At 42.6% G+C, this 18210-nt stretch overlaps 1 protein-coding gene and 1 long non-coding RNA gene across 2 annotated transcripts in view; one reads left to right on the top strand and one right to left on the bottom strand.

Moving 5' to 3' along the window:
- The window catches only part of TENM3 (teneurin transmembrane protein 3), a 1331063-nt gene that overhangs the window by 907978 nt on the left and 404875 nt on the right, over positions 1-18210 (top strand).
- LOC121068908 lies at positions 15082-17289 on the bottom strand. The gene is made up of 2 exons (XR_005819132.1): positions 16954-17289; positions 15082-16477 (listed from the first exon to the last, which is right to left on the bottom strand). It is a non-coding gene; the product is annotated as an uncharacterized LOC121068908 (long non-coding RNA).

Here is an 18210-nt window from a genome sequence, read left to right as displayed (position 1 = left end):
TCTGCATAACTACACTTATGTCACTCAAGCTGCACAGGGGTACTCTAACAATTAATTGTAAACCAGGGGGGAAACTTTTAATGGACCTCTTCTTGAGATCTTGTGTTAAAAAAAGAAAAGTTCCCATGAGTGAAGTATAAGTTAGCTTTTCCAGGGGGAAAAAAGGAATGAATTACATTTCTCTTCTTGTCCTTTAAATGAATAGCATAGTTTGGGTGAAATTATCGGGCAATTGCATGCCTTTTATGCAGATAATGCTATTTGATGAAAGCGGTGTTTTGATCTGCTGAGGATAATACAGATCCAGGGTTGGATTCATTGGTGAGAGTAAAGCTGTCTTCTGTGATAACTTCATCTCAGCATGAGGTCAGACGGGGAAAACTGGGATGGGGGATTAAAAAATGACACAGTCGGAGCAGTATTCAGTTCCCTGCTGTGCTCCTGGCTGCACACTATAGCTTATGTTTCTGATCTGTTATGGTATTGTCTGCTTTTCTCTCCCAGAGCAGAAAGAGATTGCTTAAAACTTTTCTTTTTTCAGCTAGAGGGATTAGTTCAGTGCAGCTTTTTTAATTAAAGAAACTGTATCTTTTTCAATGTAATTTAAGGCTGTACAAGAAGGCCATCAGCATTCATAACTTAGCACTATTACCTGTAACAAAGCCTAGCCGTTCATTTCACATTCAGAACAAGATATCAGCAGTGAGAGTTTGGAGGGTTAAAAATTGATAATTGGTCCTGTGATTGAAAGAATCACAGTTAGCCATTATCTCCTCCAAGTTTTCTGTGGAGGAATTTCAGACAGCTTTGCAGTTAGTTTATCTGGGCTTTCTTAATTAAATTTCCATGACATCAGGAGAGTGGTGAAAAAAAATACTCTGATAAGCGAAGATAGACCGAAGCATATTTTCTCCTCTAAAAATCTAAAAACACCCTCAAATATGAGAGTGGCATCTATTGAAAATGTCTCTGCAAAACAGGCAACATCCTCTTTAGATCCATGTTTAGTTTCACTCGAGATTTTCTAAAAATATAACTAATACCTTTATTAATTAGGAATAATACGCAAATAATGTATACGTGTTGATGATACATAACAGTAGTCAGTGTGTATGTGTGTCTATAGAAGTGTGCATATGCATACACGTGTGTGGATGTCTATCTAAATACATATCTATATGGATGTATATGTGAATATGGATATACATCCACAAACACACGCACGTATTTTTTTCAGCTCCCAGAGTTGAATTTACAGCTCAATTTAACCAAGGTTAATGGCCAAAACCTTCAAATGTTTCAAATAAGGCCCATATGGTGATCACTTTACAAAGCATACAGGGACTGTGCTTAGGTTGCAACATACACATTTCCAACTAAATTCCATGCCAGATCAATTAGAAACAGTTCTCCTGAGCAGACAGGAACAAACACAGATTGTTACCACTATACTGCCTGAACTCTTGTCTTCCAGGAATGAAAGCAGTCGTCTTCAATAGGACATACTTTACTAGCAACAGTCTTAGAAAAAAAATTAAAACAGTAATACTTTAATAAAATCTCAGTTTATATGTGTCAGGCAGAGCAATTCGCATCTGAGTTATCAAAAATAAAATAGCAGATCACTGTCCCTCATTAGAGCTTTTAGTTAGACGTATGTTTCCCCGACTGCATTTGTTAGTGATGTCTTCTACTGGGAGGACTACATGGGAGGGAGGAGGAAAAAGGAAAGAGACAACAGAAAAGCACATATGGTGTGTGTTTTCCTCATTCTGTGTGCTTATCTTTTTTTTTCTTTTTATTTTTTTCCCCCCTCAGATAATCGTTTCTGTAGATTTCCTTTATTTGAACAGTTAATTGGTGGAATTTGTTACAATGATTTTTTCATGTGTCTTTCAGCCAGAAAGCTAGGAAAAAAAAAAAAAAGTTAATTATGAAGTTTCTTTGAAACAAGGCCTCTTTCTTCTTGTAAAAATCATAAAATGTGTCTCTTTTTTATGGAAACCTCTGCACACGCGTGTCAGGCTTGTATCTTGACTTGTGAGTTGCTGCAAGTGCTCTGCATCCCCCCGTAGATGGACCGTGTGGACAGTCACCCCATTGCGTCTGTGCTGGGCAAGTGTTACACCAGCAAACACAAATCTCGTTTTTTTCAGACTCAGCTACTCATTCACGGCGATGGCGATAGCAGCTTTTAGTGATGGCTCCTACTTCTGAATACAAGGTGATTAAAATGATGATGAGCTTGATTTTAAGGCCGTAAGTTTAGCTCAGCCTGTAGCTCCTAACGCGGCATTAGCGACGTCTGAGAGCCGGTTTTGTATTCCCAATCATGTGCAAACCCCTTCAGGTCCCTTTGTAGGAACCCAATGAAGAGGGTCAGCACTTGCGTGCAGCTCAAGTGCATCATTTCACCAGAGGTCAGCCCGGCACGGAGCTTTGTTTTACGCGGTGCAACACAAACTAATGTAGTGGAAACGCATGACCCCCATTTAAAGGTTGATTTGTATGATAATCAGTACATTTAGTGGCTTCAAAATGAATGTGCGTAAGGCCCTATCTCGCTTTAATTAAGGTAATTAAGACATATTTCCCTCTGCAGACAGCTATTTAATTTTATGGCTCTGTCAGCGATCGGATCAGGAGCTCCGTTCTCCAGTTGCGCGCAACTCGGAGGGCGCCTTCCTCCGGCAGCCGCCCGGGCTGGGGGCAGCATCCCGCCACCCCCCCCCCCCCGGGGGCAGCGCCCCCCGACCCCTTCCCAGGCCGGGGAGGGGGGGGGCGGTTGCGGCAGGGTCCCGCAGCCGGCCCCGCACCTCCCGGCCCGCTGGCGGCGCTGCGCGGGGATTGCGCGGGGATTGCGCGGAGCAGCTGGAGGGAGGCAAGGGGGAGCGGGGCGAGAGGTTTGGGAAGGGGCTGGCGCCGCCGCGGAGGGTTCCCTTCGAAAAAACCTCGAAGGCATCCCCTCGAAAAAAACTGGTAGGCGAGGAGGGAGGCGTGCGCGTCTTTTCCTTCTCTCTGCGCCAAACGGGGAGAGAGTAAGGCAGCCTGGAGGGTCCGGTGCCGTCGGGGAGCTGGCATTAGGAGGGCGCTTTCCCGCAAAGCTCCGGCACAAACGTGGCCGCACACTTCTCAGGGTAGTTTAAAGGCTGAAGGATGAAATTTAATTAAACTTCGGTAAGCCCAGTAATGCGACTCGAGTTGCGGAAAGAGTACCAAAATAACTTAGTCTGAACTTCAAATGCGTATTAATAAGTATTTGACATTTGTTGTTTATCCGGTGGGCTTTGCACAAGGAAGAAATTATATATTCTTTCTCTTTATAATACAGGAGCAGCTAGAGCCACTTCGTTTGGGGGCGGCAAAAAGTTCAGTTTAGCGCCGGATGAATGGCTTTAGCTAAGGTAGTGCAAATTAGCACAAAAATACGCCACTTTTTACATTTGCATTTGCAAAGCACGAGTTTTAATTTGGCGTTAGGAGACTGTAAGCCAAAAGAAAAAAAAAAATCCAAGAAGAAAACTGTATCTGAAGCTATGACTCTACGAGATTTGCTTTTAATTTGGCAGAAGCGCCGTTTCGTGCAGCCTGCAAGTAGAGTTACGGTGTGTGGCTAACTTCGGGGTGAAGATTTTTCACGTTTACCTCGCTGCGCGTGTTTTGCAACAAAGAAATTTCGTGCGACTTGCGTTCTCGCACTCGGAGTGCTTTCTTCTAAGGGCAACCCCCCACCCCCCCGTGCCACGTTTATGTTGAAAGCCAAGGTCACGGCGGCGCTGCCCGGGCACGCACCTGCCCGGCTCTCCGCCCGGGGAGGCGTTTGGGCCCCCTGCCTCCCGGCAGCCCCATGGGTTACCTCGGGTAAACCTCCCCACAGAACTCCTTCCCCAAACCTCTTCCTAACAGGAGTTACTTGGCAGCAGAACAGCCGCTTTCCTGGGGTCAGGACAAGTTGACCAAAACACCCGGTGTCGTTCCCCGGGCGCTCGGTGTTAGGAATTCACGCACCGGCTGCCCCCTGCAAAACGTTCGCCACACGCGTGGCTTTCCCTCAGAGCCGCTGCATAACGGCGCTTTATAATGCGGGCGGGTTTGTTTTTGTTATTATTATTATTATTCTACTTCTCATCGTTCCCCGGCGCGGCTCCCAGCCCTGCGAGGGGTTTGGCACCCTCTCGGGCAGGGCCCCGAGCAGAAGGGCGATGGGCGCCCCGGGGGGAAGGAAGAAGCCCCTCGGGCCAGCTGTGCGGCTGCTCGCCGACCCCCGCGGCGGCACTGCGGGCAGGAGGCGGCACTCGGGGCAGGGGAACACCGGGGCTCGCCTCGGCAGCCTTCAAACAGCGGAGCCGCGGCAGGTGAATGAACGGGGAAAGTTTGGGCAGCAGAGCCGTCCCGCTGGCGGCGGGGGGGGGACCCCGGCGGGGCTGCGGGGGGCAGCGGCAGCCGGGTCCGTGCCGGGGCCCGGTCCCCCCGGTGCCCACCGCGCCGGGTGCGGGCGGCGGCTCCTCCCCGGCTCCTCCTCCTCCCGCCGCCCCGCCGGGGGTGAGGGGGGCGAGGCGGGGGGAGCCAGCTCCGCGGGGCGCGCAGCGGGGCCGCCAGCCGTCGGCCCTCCCCCGGCCGGCCCCCGGCCCTCCCTCCCGCCCGCCCGCCCTGCCTCCCCGCGCTGCCGCCCGCCCGCCCGGCCTGACAAAGTGCCGCCCTGCGCCGCTATCACCCGCTGCCGCCGCCGCCGCTGAGGCGCGGAGGCGGCGAGGCTCGCAGCGCGCCCGCCCGCGGTAAGCGCCGCGCTCCCTCACGGCGAGGCCGCCTGAGGTAGGGGCTGAGGGGGGATCGGGACCGGGGGCGGGGGGACGCGGGGGCGCCGGGGCCTCGGCACGGCCCTGCCCTGCCCGCAGCCCGAGCCCGGTGCCGAGCTCCCGGCCCGGCTCCCGGCCGGCCCCGCGGGCGTGAGGCCGAGGGGAGAGGCGGAGGAGGCGGCCCCGGGAAGTTGGCGGCGGGTCCCGAGCCCGGGGGCTGGCAGCGGGGGCTCCCGGAGCCTGCCCCGGCTCCCGGGGGCTGCCCCGGCGCAACCTGCGCGGCGGGGGGCGAGGGCGGCCGGCGGGGAGCGGGGGAAGGGGGACCGGAGGAACCGGGAGGGATTTACGCCGAGGTGAAAGCGGAGAGACCCGAAGAAAGCGTGCGCTGAGCAGGGGGAGCGCTGGGCTCCCCGCCGGGATCGCGGACACTTGTGCTGCCTGCTCTCCGGTTGGGTTTTTTGTTGTCCCCCCTCCTCGGACGCCCAGGGCAGTTTCATTGTTCCCGTGCCGAAAAGTTTTATGTCGTGAAGTTGCTCTAAAGCAAAGTAATGCAACGAGATAAAACACGGGGAAAGACGCTTTTATGTGCTCGCACGCTGTTAAAAGTTTTAATAGGAGCTATTTCTGTAAGATGCGTCGTCCTAGGCTCAGCTAAATCTTTACATTTAAAATACTTTTTTATGAGAAAACTTTACCGTTCCTACGCTTCCTAAAAATTCTGGGTCCTTATTGCCAGCTTTCTTAGACGGATGCTTGTGTGACTCTGTTCGGGTGGTACCTGTCCCATTTTATCGACTCGATGCCAGGCATTTTGCATCACCCTGTTGAAGCCTTAAAATACCGCTCTGTGGCTGCCTCCATCCTAAAACCGATGGAGTAAGGAGCGTACTGAAGTACAGGCGTTGCACTTCTGGGGTCAGTTGTGCTGCAGAAGAGTTAATTGTAAACCACGTAACGAGAGTCTCGGGGTGAAAAATACAGCTGCAATTCTCCTCTGAAATAATGCAAGCCTCGATCAGAATTATTGGTGCACTCGTATCTAGCACATTGGCTTAATGTCATATGTAAGGAAAGATTTTTTTATAAGGTGTACGTTGCTTTAATGTAGGAATACTTAGGAAAGGGTCCTACCTAGGTATGAATATATATGATAAGTATATCACTTAAATCTGAGGAAAACATTATTATTTTTTTTTACCAACCCATTACATTACAATTCCTACCTCAGCCATTATGGACTTGCTGGGATATTTTCAGTGGTCTGGGAAATCAGGGGAGGAGGAAAAAAACAACAGTACTGAAGTATTAGATGTATACCTCTGATTAAAAAGTAGAATTAAATGAGTTTACATGAGCGGACACTGAGATGAGAGAGAGCATTTCATAGAAGAAATGGTCGACCATGCTAAGGAGATTCTTTTAATAATTATTGGAGGGGAAAAAATCCAGAATAACATTCATAATCCGGTTTGCAAGTTAAGACTGGTACTTCAGTCAAATCTCTTTGAGTCCAGGAGAAATTATTCGCTGTTTGAATAGAAAAGGCAAAAAGGATATAGTAATAAAAACTGGATTTAAAGTTGCAAATCAATCCACAAATTAAAACCACGGTTTTGATACGGACCCCATAAAATACCAGAAAATGCAGTAATAATCAACTTGAAGGTACGTTTCTGTCATGTCGTAGCCCCAGCAGCTTTCCAGGGCACAGGCTGGGCTCAGGGAGATGCCTCGTACCTTTAGCTCCAGCTGCAATCAGCGGGTCTTATGCAGAGCCCGTGTAGATGGGTGCGAAAACTCCCGCTGACTCGCATCAGATTTGGATTAGGCCCAATAAAAACTGAGAGTACTCAGCAACTTGGAGGATCAGGTGCTGTTTGTGAAGACTTAAAAGAAAACACCAGAGACCTCTGTGAAGGCTTCAGGTCAGAAGTACTTTTTTATTTTGAAGTGATGCTGCGCGTGCTGTACTGAGAGTCGATCCTCGTGTTTCTGTTAGAAGCGCATCTCTCTGGCAGCATATGAAAGAATATACAAAATGCCTAAAGAGAAATCACCCAGAATTTTGCAAAATCTTACACAAGTATGTTGTACTTCAAGAATTAGAGGCAGGTTTGAACCGTGGTACCAGCCATTAGAGATTGTAATAATCTGATTAATATATGCAATATTATTACTGCTTTTTAAGAATAACTTTACTGTATAACCTGCTCTATTAAATGAATACATGTAAACTCTTTGATAGGCGTACTGTTGTAGCAGATGTGGTGATAGTGTGACTTGAGCATTTTAAAATATCAAAATGCTCCTGCAAGTTGGTGTAGTTAATATACCACAAAAAATTCTCAGGAATAATTTTAGTGTGTTGTAATAAAAATCTTGGTTTGATTAATTAATTTATTTTTTTTCCCAGGCTAGCTGGTTGAAATATGTAAGTTCTTTCAGGATATTTGCACGCGATCCCTGTTAATAGGCTGAGAAGAACCTTGTAATCAAAGTAAATGCTTTCACTTTATAATAGCATAGTGTAATCTGCAAAGTTTGTGGTAAAATAAACTCAAAGTTAGGGTAGACATCCACACTGTCATTTGAGCGATTTGAAAAGGAAAAAAAAAATCATTTAATTTCTGAAGGTTACAGAGGCTTTAAAGAGTGCTGTTGTGAAAATGTGCGCTTTAACAACCTTTCCTTCTCTTAGTTCTAAAACTGATTAATTACTGTGTCTTATAAAACCTGATTTATTTCATAGTTTTTTCATACCAAGCATTACCATTATGAAGCTCTCCTTATAATTGAGATTAATGTTTCTGAGCAAAGAAGTGGTTTGGAGGGCTGCATTCATTTTGAGTGCTGTTCTAATCAATTTTAGATACAGCATTTCACAATGTATCAGTCTGCATCCAAACCTGCCTGATTATGTAGAATTAACTTGTTAGTGATTGATAGCAAGCTTGCTCCATCTTGAGAAGTGATTTGTTTCAAAACAAGTGTTATGGCTTCCAACAGTTTGGGTGCAGGGTCAAGCGACTCAGATGCCCTTTTTGCAGGCTGAATGAAGCTCGGCAGAGTAGTTAGGAAGAAATGGTGTGCTTTTATGGAAAACAGGAAAAACCTTGATCAAATGGTGCCCCTCCAACTGCTGCGTTGGTCTTTGCATACAGGCTGGAGTGACACATACAATGCACGCGAAGCGTCTTCATGCATCGCTACATGCTGTAACCGTGCACGTCCGCCAGATTGTTCTGAAGAATAATTACCTTTACTTTTTAAAATCAAAACTTAGTAGGCGAGTTTCGGACAACAAAGCGTAACTGCATGTTGCCTACACAGGCAGTGAAAGATTTATTATTTTTTTTTTCTCCTTTGAAAACCAGCAAGGATAGTACTTTTTTCGATATCTGCTGAAATATGTGCACAGTCTTCTCTCTGTGCACTTTCTGGTCTCAGCCTCACCACCATTTCTTTCTTAACCAACAGTATATGGTCACACGCTCCTGCTGAGTGTGAGGCATTAATATTTAAAGTCCAGGAAAAACTGATTTCTGGATAGTGGGAGAAAAATACATTAAAAAGAAAAAAAGGCAAACTTTTTGGGGAAAAATAGAGAGAAACCTCTGAAAACAGTAAACGCAATCCTCGAGAGGTTTTTGTGTGTATGTATATTACCAGGATAGTGGTTTCGGTCTTAATTGTATTTATTTATGTATTTCTTGCAAGGGACGCTAATTGCATTCAATAGGTTTTTAAGTTTGTTTCTGTACTGAACCAATTAGCTTGTTAGTTTATACGTGCTTGTAAACAGTGCACAGAACGTTGCAAAAAACACTTCCAGCTTTATGCAGATCAGAAGCTAATAAAATTACAAAGTATTTACGAATACCAACCCCTGAGTTCTTTCTCCACACCACTTAACTCATTCTTTTGCTGTGGAAGAACCACTGTATTAGTACAGGTTCATTGTAGTTCTGGAACAGAAATAGCTCCTACTGGTCTAATACAAAGGGAACACTCTCTTAAACACATTCCAAAATAAAGATTACAACACAATTGATATCTCAGATCGCCTTCTTAGATGCATGCCTGTGTGCATGATACATACTTCATCCCACAGCATATTTACTTTTGATGTAAAATAGTTTTTATACAGAGATGATAGATAAATGACACAAGACTGAGAAGTAATTCAAGCCTGACAATGTTCTGTCGTATACATACTACAGGTCTTGTCTAGGAGTAGGTGTGCTTTTCTAATTTAGATTGAAATCCAGCACAGAAGTTCAAGACTAGATGACCTAATTGCTTTAAATTTTGCATCTTCTATCCGTGCAACAGATTTTGGGGTTGTTGATCCTCGATGTGTATGTTTGTGTCTGCAAAAAGTTAATTGTAAACATGAGTGCCTAGAAATAGAGAAAGCAAAACACTAAGCTAGAAATTGGAAAGTGCTATACCAAATTCAGCACTGACTAACATACCCTGCAAAGGCACCGAAATCAGCAAATTACCAGGAGTGCTCTGTACTGCTGGACTGGGAGTCTGGAGTATCTCTTTGGGTTAAAATCTCTTTCAAGTGGTATGTGAACGTTATAGGTTATAGTAGCAACTTTGATTTGGTTGTACAGTAGGCTTTCATGAATGCAAATGCAATCTTCACGTATAAAAGGAAACAGAAACAGTTTTCAACACGAGAAAAGACATGTTAAATTACTTTTGTTGACTTTTCCCTGTTTTGTTTTTATTTTTTTAACACTTGTGGTAAATGTTTAAAATGAGAATCTTAATGTGTTAGCTATGCATTATAATTATGGAATAAGAGTCCTTGTTTCCTTATTTTTTTTACTTTTTTATTTTTTGTCCCTAGCAAAACACTAAAATGATTGTAGAAATTTATAGTGCAAAACAGGTTTGCCAACTTTGTTTACTCTTAAAAATAATTTATTTCAAAAGGAAGGAGAATCTTTCTCTTTAAAGGCAGTCTATAATCTATATAATCTGCTTCTATGGGGGGAGAAAAGAAAATTGAGGAATTATTGTTCCTTTTTTTCCCCTTTGAGTCTCATGCAAATATGCATTTTAAGCTTCCCACTGAAATTACCACTTCATGAGGCAAAGTTACAGTGTGCTCTAATGTATGTAAGGGCGTTTAGCATGGAGGGAGGGGGGGAATTTTCCTGTCACCAAGTTGTCTGAAATGACTTTTAGAGGTCCATTTCCTTTGATACAGAGACATAAATAGTTTCGAAGAGCTGATACATCTTCTAGGCATATCAAGTTAAACAGAAAATTCTAATGTCCAGCCCCAGTTTTCACTTCCTAGTGTAACCTTTATATCTGTATTTCTGCACCTAAATTGCAGAAGTATAAAACAGCACTTTATAAAAAAAATTAAAATATTACAACTTTAATTTTACCTGTGTCAACACAGAGAAATGTCCAGAAAAAATGGCAAATATTATCAAGTAAGTCTTTGTTGATACGAAACTTGAAACGTGTCATATTGAAATCAATAGTGCTGTTGGTGTTATTTTCCAACATTGTGTTGAATTTCTAATAGTACTTTTTGACAGCAGTTAAAGCAAAATACAAAGGAACGAATGTGTTTTATTTCCATACTGGAGTCTTGACAGTTTTTGCTGTCTTAAGAAAGCTCCTGCCAATGCTAAAATGGGTGAAATATAGATTTCAAATACTTTTCTTGGCAGGAATTGTAATAGTCACTGTATGTTAGAATTTTTTAGAGGGAAGCCAAGAAGAAAACGTAAACAGCACATAGTTTACCACGAGGCAACAACAGTTCCCCTAAATCATCCAAGTCCTCGATACATCCAAATCCTATGATTGTCTGGGTCGTGGCGTGGGTGACTGTGGAGTGGTTGAAGAAATCATCGGTGCTAATAAGTGTTACTTCAGATTAGTAAATGAAAGCCTGCGTCCTCCTTCAAAGGCCTCGTCCATTCTCATTGTAATTCTTTGAACGTTTGTCTGACCTTTCTAAAGAAATCAGGCTGAAACTTCATGCTTCTAGTGCCACAGAAATAAACTGACCAGAACTTGGCCTGAGCAGCTTGCAGTGTGATGACAGGTGCAGTGATACATCTTCAGCACAGAAGTAACAAACGCTACGTGCCATATCTTAGCAAATTGCTCATTTAGTTAAATCTCTTTTTCCTATCGATGAAACGCTTATAAGACTAATGAGTTCTGAGTAGGTTTGGGGAAGTGAATAGTATCACCGTTGTCTAGCAAAAATCGAAAGGCAGATTGTATTGCTGAGCGTTTTCGTGCCAGTTCTGCGTCTGCCTATACATTCAGGAGGCTGCGGTGGGCGGAGTGCTTTTGTTTTTATGAATGGCACCGTGTAGATGTGTGAGGCGAGGACATGCCCCGCTAACATGACTGGAGAATGGAGACACGATCATTTACCTTGCCAGACTTAGGGCCTATATTCATAAGACAGGTTTCACTTTAAGTCTAGATTTGCCTTAACTCCTTTGTTCTGAGAAGAATTTATATCTTCCCTGTTACAAAATACATGGCTAATTTGAATTGGCTTTGGTGCCCCTGGAAGGTGCTGTGGCTCAGGCGTTCTCTATTTGCCATTAAAAGAGAAAAACCTGCTAGCGAGCTTGGCAAAGCAGAAAATAATGCATGTTATTAAATCAGTTTTTCTTGGAAAGACATTCTTTACTCAAGCACCAAGCTCTTGGTGTTCGCCTACTCCCCTGAAGCGCCAGCCCGGACCCAGGCGGCTGTAGGCAAAGGAGGGTTGGATGCTGCTGCTGGCGTGGCTACAGGCAGTGAGCACCTACGTACTGCTTCAGCAGCAAACAAGGCGGCACTGGATGAAGTCTACGGTTTGGTCAGCAGTTGCTGAGCGGTTTGCTCGCTGTTGTTCCCATTTCAGAAGGTAGATGCATTACAGTCTTACAGCGAGGGCAGAATTGGAGAAACATGGCTTCTCCACAAATGGTTGTCTGAGGTTCGACCAAACACATCGTTGGGAGTATGGGGCAATTCTAGCTCGTATTTGGGAAGTTGGGGCGGTAGGCATTCAGACACATCTCTAAATGTGATTTCCCTTCATCCGCAGCTAGTTAGAAAATTAAGACTTGGGGCAATGGAGTCCTTCAGCATTATGGTTTTCTATCTTTTGTGTTGGGCCTGATTTAACAGATCACTTTGCGTGTATGATTGTATAGGTGGTAGCAAGGATTCCTTTACAGCTTTTCATGTCTCGCTTTGCTGCTTGCTGTGGTAATACACAGTATTTGTAATTGTTTAATCTTCAAAAGTAGTAATTTAATTTTTATAGAACTTGCTGGCAGATGAATGAAAGCTTTCCTGGCAGCTTTATGTATATGTGTGTGTGCGCACGTGCGTGTTGACCATTCGGTTTGACTTAATAGGCACTACAGAACAAAATGATTAGAGGAATTTTTTCCCCCTCTTTGTCTGACAATGGCAGAAATGTGTGATTTTTGGCAGAGGCCAAGATGTTGAGATGACAAACCCCTGTCACGCTTAGGGTCTGAGGTCCCTGGTGACATCTCCGCAAACACTGGGAGTAGAAATGCTCGTCATCTTTCAGAAGTTTTTGGTAATTTGTGTATTATTAGACCATGAAATAAGACCCACCTTGTAATGAAATATTCATGTTTGTAGCCTGTTTTCATCTTTCACATATTTCATGCGGTCAATAAGAGGTAGCAATCTCTCTAAATACATGATAACCCAGAGATACATTATGGATTACTGTATTGTACAGGAAACTTGGTAAGCGATCAGAAAAGCTGGGTTTTTCTTTTCTCTTGAGTGAAGAATATCTTAGAGTAAAAATGGAATATCAGCTCTTACTTTGCATGAAATAGTTATAAATACATTTAGAAATGTTTAAGTGGCTTAAAATGCATAGATGCATAGTCATTTATTCTTTTGATAATTTTATGTTAATTACAGAATGATATAGGGCTAATGATACAAAATGTTAGCAGTTTAGCAGTTCTAATGATATGTTTAAGAACAGTGCAGTCATTAAATTCAGTAAACTGAATATGTGGACCTCATAAATAAATGCTGAATTATAATACAAAACACACCATGACCAAATTAATTAGTATGTTTAATCTAGTGAATTCCAGCTAGGCTGCATACAATATGGACATGTATTTAATTCCTAAATTTAATATTAGCTGCATAAGTCAACTCTCACTTAGTGCAGAATTAGTAATAGAATAATAGAAATTTAATATCTTCTACTGTTTTACATAAGCATCTATTTTCTTTTCTGAGCAAGATGTTTTAACTCTGGTAGGCAGAGATTTTCGGTGCTCGTTAAAAGATGGACCTGAGTGGTGATGTTCCCCCACCACCTCCCCCATATGATAGCATGTCATCGTCAGAAGGTAGAATTCAAAAGGTCCGCAGTGACAAACTCACTCAGTCAAAATGGCAACACTCATTCGAACTCAGTCAGCAATCTTAACGCAGAATATTTTGAATTTACCTATTTGATGGAAACATTGTGTTGGTTGCTTCTCTGTGGTTGTTATTATATCAAATTTTATTTATCCACAGCAAGTTTAAAAATGCCGTCTCAATTATTTTTCATTTGAAAGCCTTATTTTTCAAAGAAGCCTGAAAAAATAAGGGTATTTTACTTAAATATTTTTACCAGTGAATAGTCTCAATTTTTTCTTAAATTAAAAGTTCTGTGTTTTTTATCATGTGAGTTACAGGGCGTCATTTTGCTTTGTTATAGAGATTTTCTGGAACTCTGCTCCTGAATTCTTAAGTGTGAATTTAGGACAGAAATAGGGTGATTTTGATGTGTTTGTTATTAAACCTAATTCTGCAAATCTCTAAATAATGTATTTAGTTTGTAGGTCCAGTGACTTCAACAAGATTGTGTAGTGAATAGGCATCGTGCCTGTGATCAGTGGAACACAGGCTGAGGCTCATTGCTTCCATGGGGTATTCCGCTCAAGATGAGGAGAGTTTGGGAATAATCAGTGTGCTTTTTCCATCTTTTTGTCTTGGTATGGGATTATACATCCCGCTACGTCTACCTCTGCATTGCAGTTTTAGTAAATACTTAGGAACCATTCAGTCTTTACGGAGTGACCATAAAGCACCGAGCAGTCTGACTGCACTCTGCTCCTCGGCGTCAAACCTTACTGTTCAATAAGCAAGAGCCCTCTCGTCCAAAAGGTGGCACGATTAGGTTATGCCTCTACTACTGTATTAAACAGTGTGCTGTAACTTTGCAACGTACTGGGGCACAGTCATCTGTATGGCTTAATTCTTCAAGAGCATCTGGGCAGTGGTTGGAGCTGTACTGATTTGTGCTTTCCCAGATGATTCCTGGGCATGGTTCTGCACTTAAGGCTAAGGACGTGTTCATGGGGCCATTCCCAGTAAGTGCTTTGCTTGCAGCCTCCCGATTCAGAGGTTAAGACTTTTTACTAGCACAGAGCTGATTTAATTAGACCCATCTTGAGCAGGGATTCGGGCAGGATGACCTCCAGAAATCCTTTTCAGCCTAAATGATTCTGTGCTTCCGCGCCTGCTGGCTGCACTCCTTGCAATCCTTCTTGGGGGCATTGGATTTGCTAGTTCGGGCACCGCACTGGAGTTCGGCGTTGCTAACTTCATTGGCCCCATTTGCAAGAGCAGTTGGGTTTAAGGGGCTCAGAATTTAAGTCATAGCATTATTATTTTAATCAGTTGTCGTGATCTGATTTTATTTTTTATAACCTGTTGTAAGGGGTCAGTCTTATCCACCCTGATTGTATAAGATCCTGTTAACTCATTCAGAGGATTTGTAGGAATGGATGAGCCCAGGGAGGACCCTTTGTGTTGGAAACTTTAAGGTATTTCTTGAAAAGAGGTATTTTACATTTGGGAAGTTAGCTTTTTGTAATATGCAAATCACAAAGAAAGGACCATACTAAAAAGCCTTTTTTTCAGTTCTTATTTCAAATTCTTGAATCATTGCTAAATGAGTTAAGTTGTCCTCACCAGGCACTTGATAAAATTAATTCAAACATTAAGATGGGAAAGGCTAACTTAATTCAGTACACACATCTTCTAACTACTGCATGGTGCTAACCTGGCAATTTAAGTTTAGTTGTTTAAATTACATAATAGATGCACAAAAGCAAACATTGCTGTTTGTGGGCAACGTGATGTATGGAACACCCATTAGCACCTTTTTGGTGAGTTTTTATTGTGAGAGCGGATTAAAGATGATTTATGTCTGACTTAGTATGAGAATCTTGATTCTGTATGTTTTTTAGAATTTATTTCTTTCATGTAGCTTATTACAGAATGGACAGGAGTAACAGGTTACGGTGTTGGTTTTTTTAATGTTGATGAGAGGAATAAAAAAAAATTTTAAAACCTCAACTTTTTAGATGTTTATGTCAAGCTAAGAGACTCTGCTTCCATGCAATGCCTAAACCGCACCTACAACACCTGATTACACATTGATGTAAAAACATTTACAATCTATAGGTCAGACTTTAAGGCATTTACTTAAAATGGACTCGAACAACCATTAGGTACCTAAGATGGAAAATAGTGTGGGCTCTAGCCTGCTGAGCGCAAGCAGTTCACTGAAGCCTAAAGACTTAGGAAGCACTTTTTCTGCGGTGCTTCAGTTTCATACCCAGTTAATGGAGGAAAATAAATGAAACTATCTACAAGGGATCTCACCTGAGGTTAGGCACCCGAACAGGCTATCATTGTGATGGTCTTTACAGCATGTCACGACCTTCCCTCCGTTGCTTTGAAAGTTGGACACTTAGTGCAGTAGCACTGCTTTGTGAGCAGCCTAAAGTGCAGGTTCAGTTTTCTGATCTAAGCTCGGCAGACTGGGCTTTGTACGTAATGCCTCAGCCAACACAGCATCAACAAATGTGAGAGTGCTGCAAAAACAGTGTGGACGTTAAGGGTTTCTTTAACTGGAACTAAACTATTTTCAGTTCTGCTTTATTTTTAACATAACTGAAATGACGTGACAGAGACTTCCAAACTGTTGTTTCATGATCAATTGGAAGGCTGAATATTATCCCCCAGTCTAAATGAGATCTTGATTTTTACATTAACATATATGATCAGCACATTAAAAATGAATATTGCTGCAAATATGTAGAGGTTTCCATAGATTTTGTTTTTAAGCTCTGGCTTAGATTTATGTTGTTTCAGGAAAAAAATGTTTATATGCTATTTCATTATAAACAGATTAACTGACAAGCGCTGTATCTACTGCTATTGTGAATATTTTTGCTAAATACAATTCAGAGAATTTTAAATTAAAGATGTGCAAAAATTGGGTCAGATACATTTAACTATTAAAACTCTCCTGGCTTATTTATGTTTTCAAAATGAAAGTAGAAAATGTCTGTAGTTTTCTTTCTCATAACATTCCCAATATATTTAGTTTTATTCCATGTTGTTCATATCCAACATACTATGGATCCTGAAAGCTTGGTCTTAATATTTCTTTGTCCTCTTCTGCAACGCCATCCTCATGACTCAGCCCTCTTACATTTCTCTCTGATGGCTGAAAACCCCTCTTAGATACCAATTTCTTCTGCCAGAAGATGGGTGATACGGTTTTTGTGTGACAGCTGCACAGACTGCTTGTTCTTTAGTCTCCTCTGTAGTTGTTCATAATTGTCCTTAAAAAAAAGAAAAGGCTTTGGTTTGATTAATATATTACTTTCACAGACAGCATTTTCTTAAAAACAAGCAGCAAACAAGCAAGCAATCTCATCCTGCACCCTCTGCAGCCTGCCCTTCTGCCCTTTTACCCTCTCCCCTGTACTAGCTCAGCTGTTAGCTTGGCCATATACTGAATTCAGAACAGCAGCACAGTTAAAAAATAACTATTCAGAATCTTCTTTGTTGTTGGATTTTTACTTTTATTTATTTATTTATTGTCAGGCTTGTAGTGAGCTTGCTGACCCAGTTCAGCAGGCAGCCATGACGTAGTGGTAGGTGCAGGGCAGGAATACGAGGATAGGACTGCCTCTGTCTCTTCAGTATATTTAAAAAATGATTAGCAACATAGCACACCTTCTGCATTTTCCTGACACACTAAATTAGAAACACTTACAGGAGAAAATGAATTCCTAGAAATAGCTTTGCTACTTACGTTTTCCTCTCTGTGATTTCCTTTGTTTCATACTCAGCATCACAGCAGAAAACTTTCATGGATAAGCTAGTCAAGAGAGACCATAAATAAAAGAGAGGAAATTGAAGTACAAGACTACTGTTTTTCTTTTCTTTTTTTTCCCCAATAAACGTATGTGTGCATGCATACAGTAGGGCCACATGTTTCTTTTCATATATATATTCCTTTTATAGAAGGAAAGGCAATGATATTGAGATTCCCTTGCTCTGTAATCGAATTGCAAGCATTCTCCAGGAGTTAAACCAGCGGCAGAACGGATGTTGCAGCAATCAGCAGTTGTTTATGGAGAACATAAGAGGGCTCTTTTCTTTAGGCATGTGATTCTGTATTTGAGTTTAAAAAAAAAAAAAAGTCAGTATAGTGTCAATACTGTTATTTGTGCCTCTCAAGTGTTTTCAAGGAAGGGGTAACCTGTTTATTTTGTCAAAAGCAAACACTATTTAATAATGCAGCTTTCCCCCAGTCTTTGCTGATCATTTGGTGCTGGGTGGCAGGGTTGCAACAGGAGGAGATGCAACAGTTCATGTAGCTTTTCCTACCGCCTATCTATTTCTCCTTTCAGACACGGATATATATAAAGGACTCATGGAGATTTTCATAGTCTAACCCTACCTTTTAGTACCAGCTGATGTGACTGCAGGTAATTCTGCATCCAGCGATGGACTTACAGTTACGCCTTGTGTAGCCTTGCTGCAGTTTTGAGGCAGCACAGCTCAGTTCCTGTTTTTGCCTGGAGAAGGTCATAATCACTTAGCTATTGGTTGTGATCACTGATTTCTCCTGTTCAAGTCGTTCTGTTTCCCACAGAGCACTGAAAGATTCATTGGCTCAAAAGAGGGCAAAGAAGGGGGGGACACATCTTTACAGCCTGATGCTTAGGGCGTGCATTTAAGGAGGGGAAAACTTATAGCTTCCTTTAATCTGCCAGAAATGTCCTTCTCCTTCATTCCTGCCACTGCTCTGGCACTGATGCAAGTACTGGTATGGTTTGGGGCTCAGCCAGAATTTGTCTGTCTGAGAGGTACTTTTCTGGTTTTTTTCCTTTCTCTCTCTCTCTCTCTCTCTCTCTCTCTCTTCTTTTTTTTGAGTTAGCCTGTACAAGTTCAATTTGCAGACTGTCTCTTGGAGCACTGTACAGTTGCTAGTGCTGGTGCACAGAGGGAAGGAATCAGTAGCTAAGGCTGGGAATAAGAAATCACTAAGAAGGTTGGGAATGCA

This window comes from Cygnus olor, chromosome 4 (genome assembly GCF_009769625.2).
Source record: "Cygnus olor isolate bCygOlo1 chromosome 4, bCygOlo1.pri.v2, whole genome shotgun sequence".
NCBI classification, from domain to species: domain Eukaryota; kingdom Metazoa; phylum Chordata; class Aves; order Anseriformes; family Anatidae; genus Cygnus; species Cygnus olor.
The sequence above is the reverse complement of the archived record's forward strand: the minus strand, read 5'-3'. Positions and strand labels throughout refer to the sequence as shown.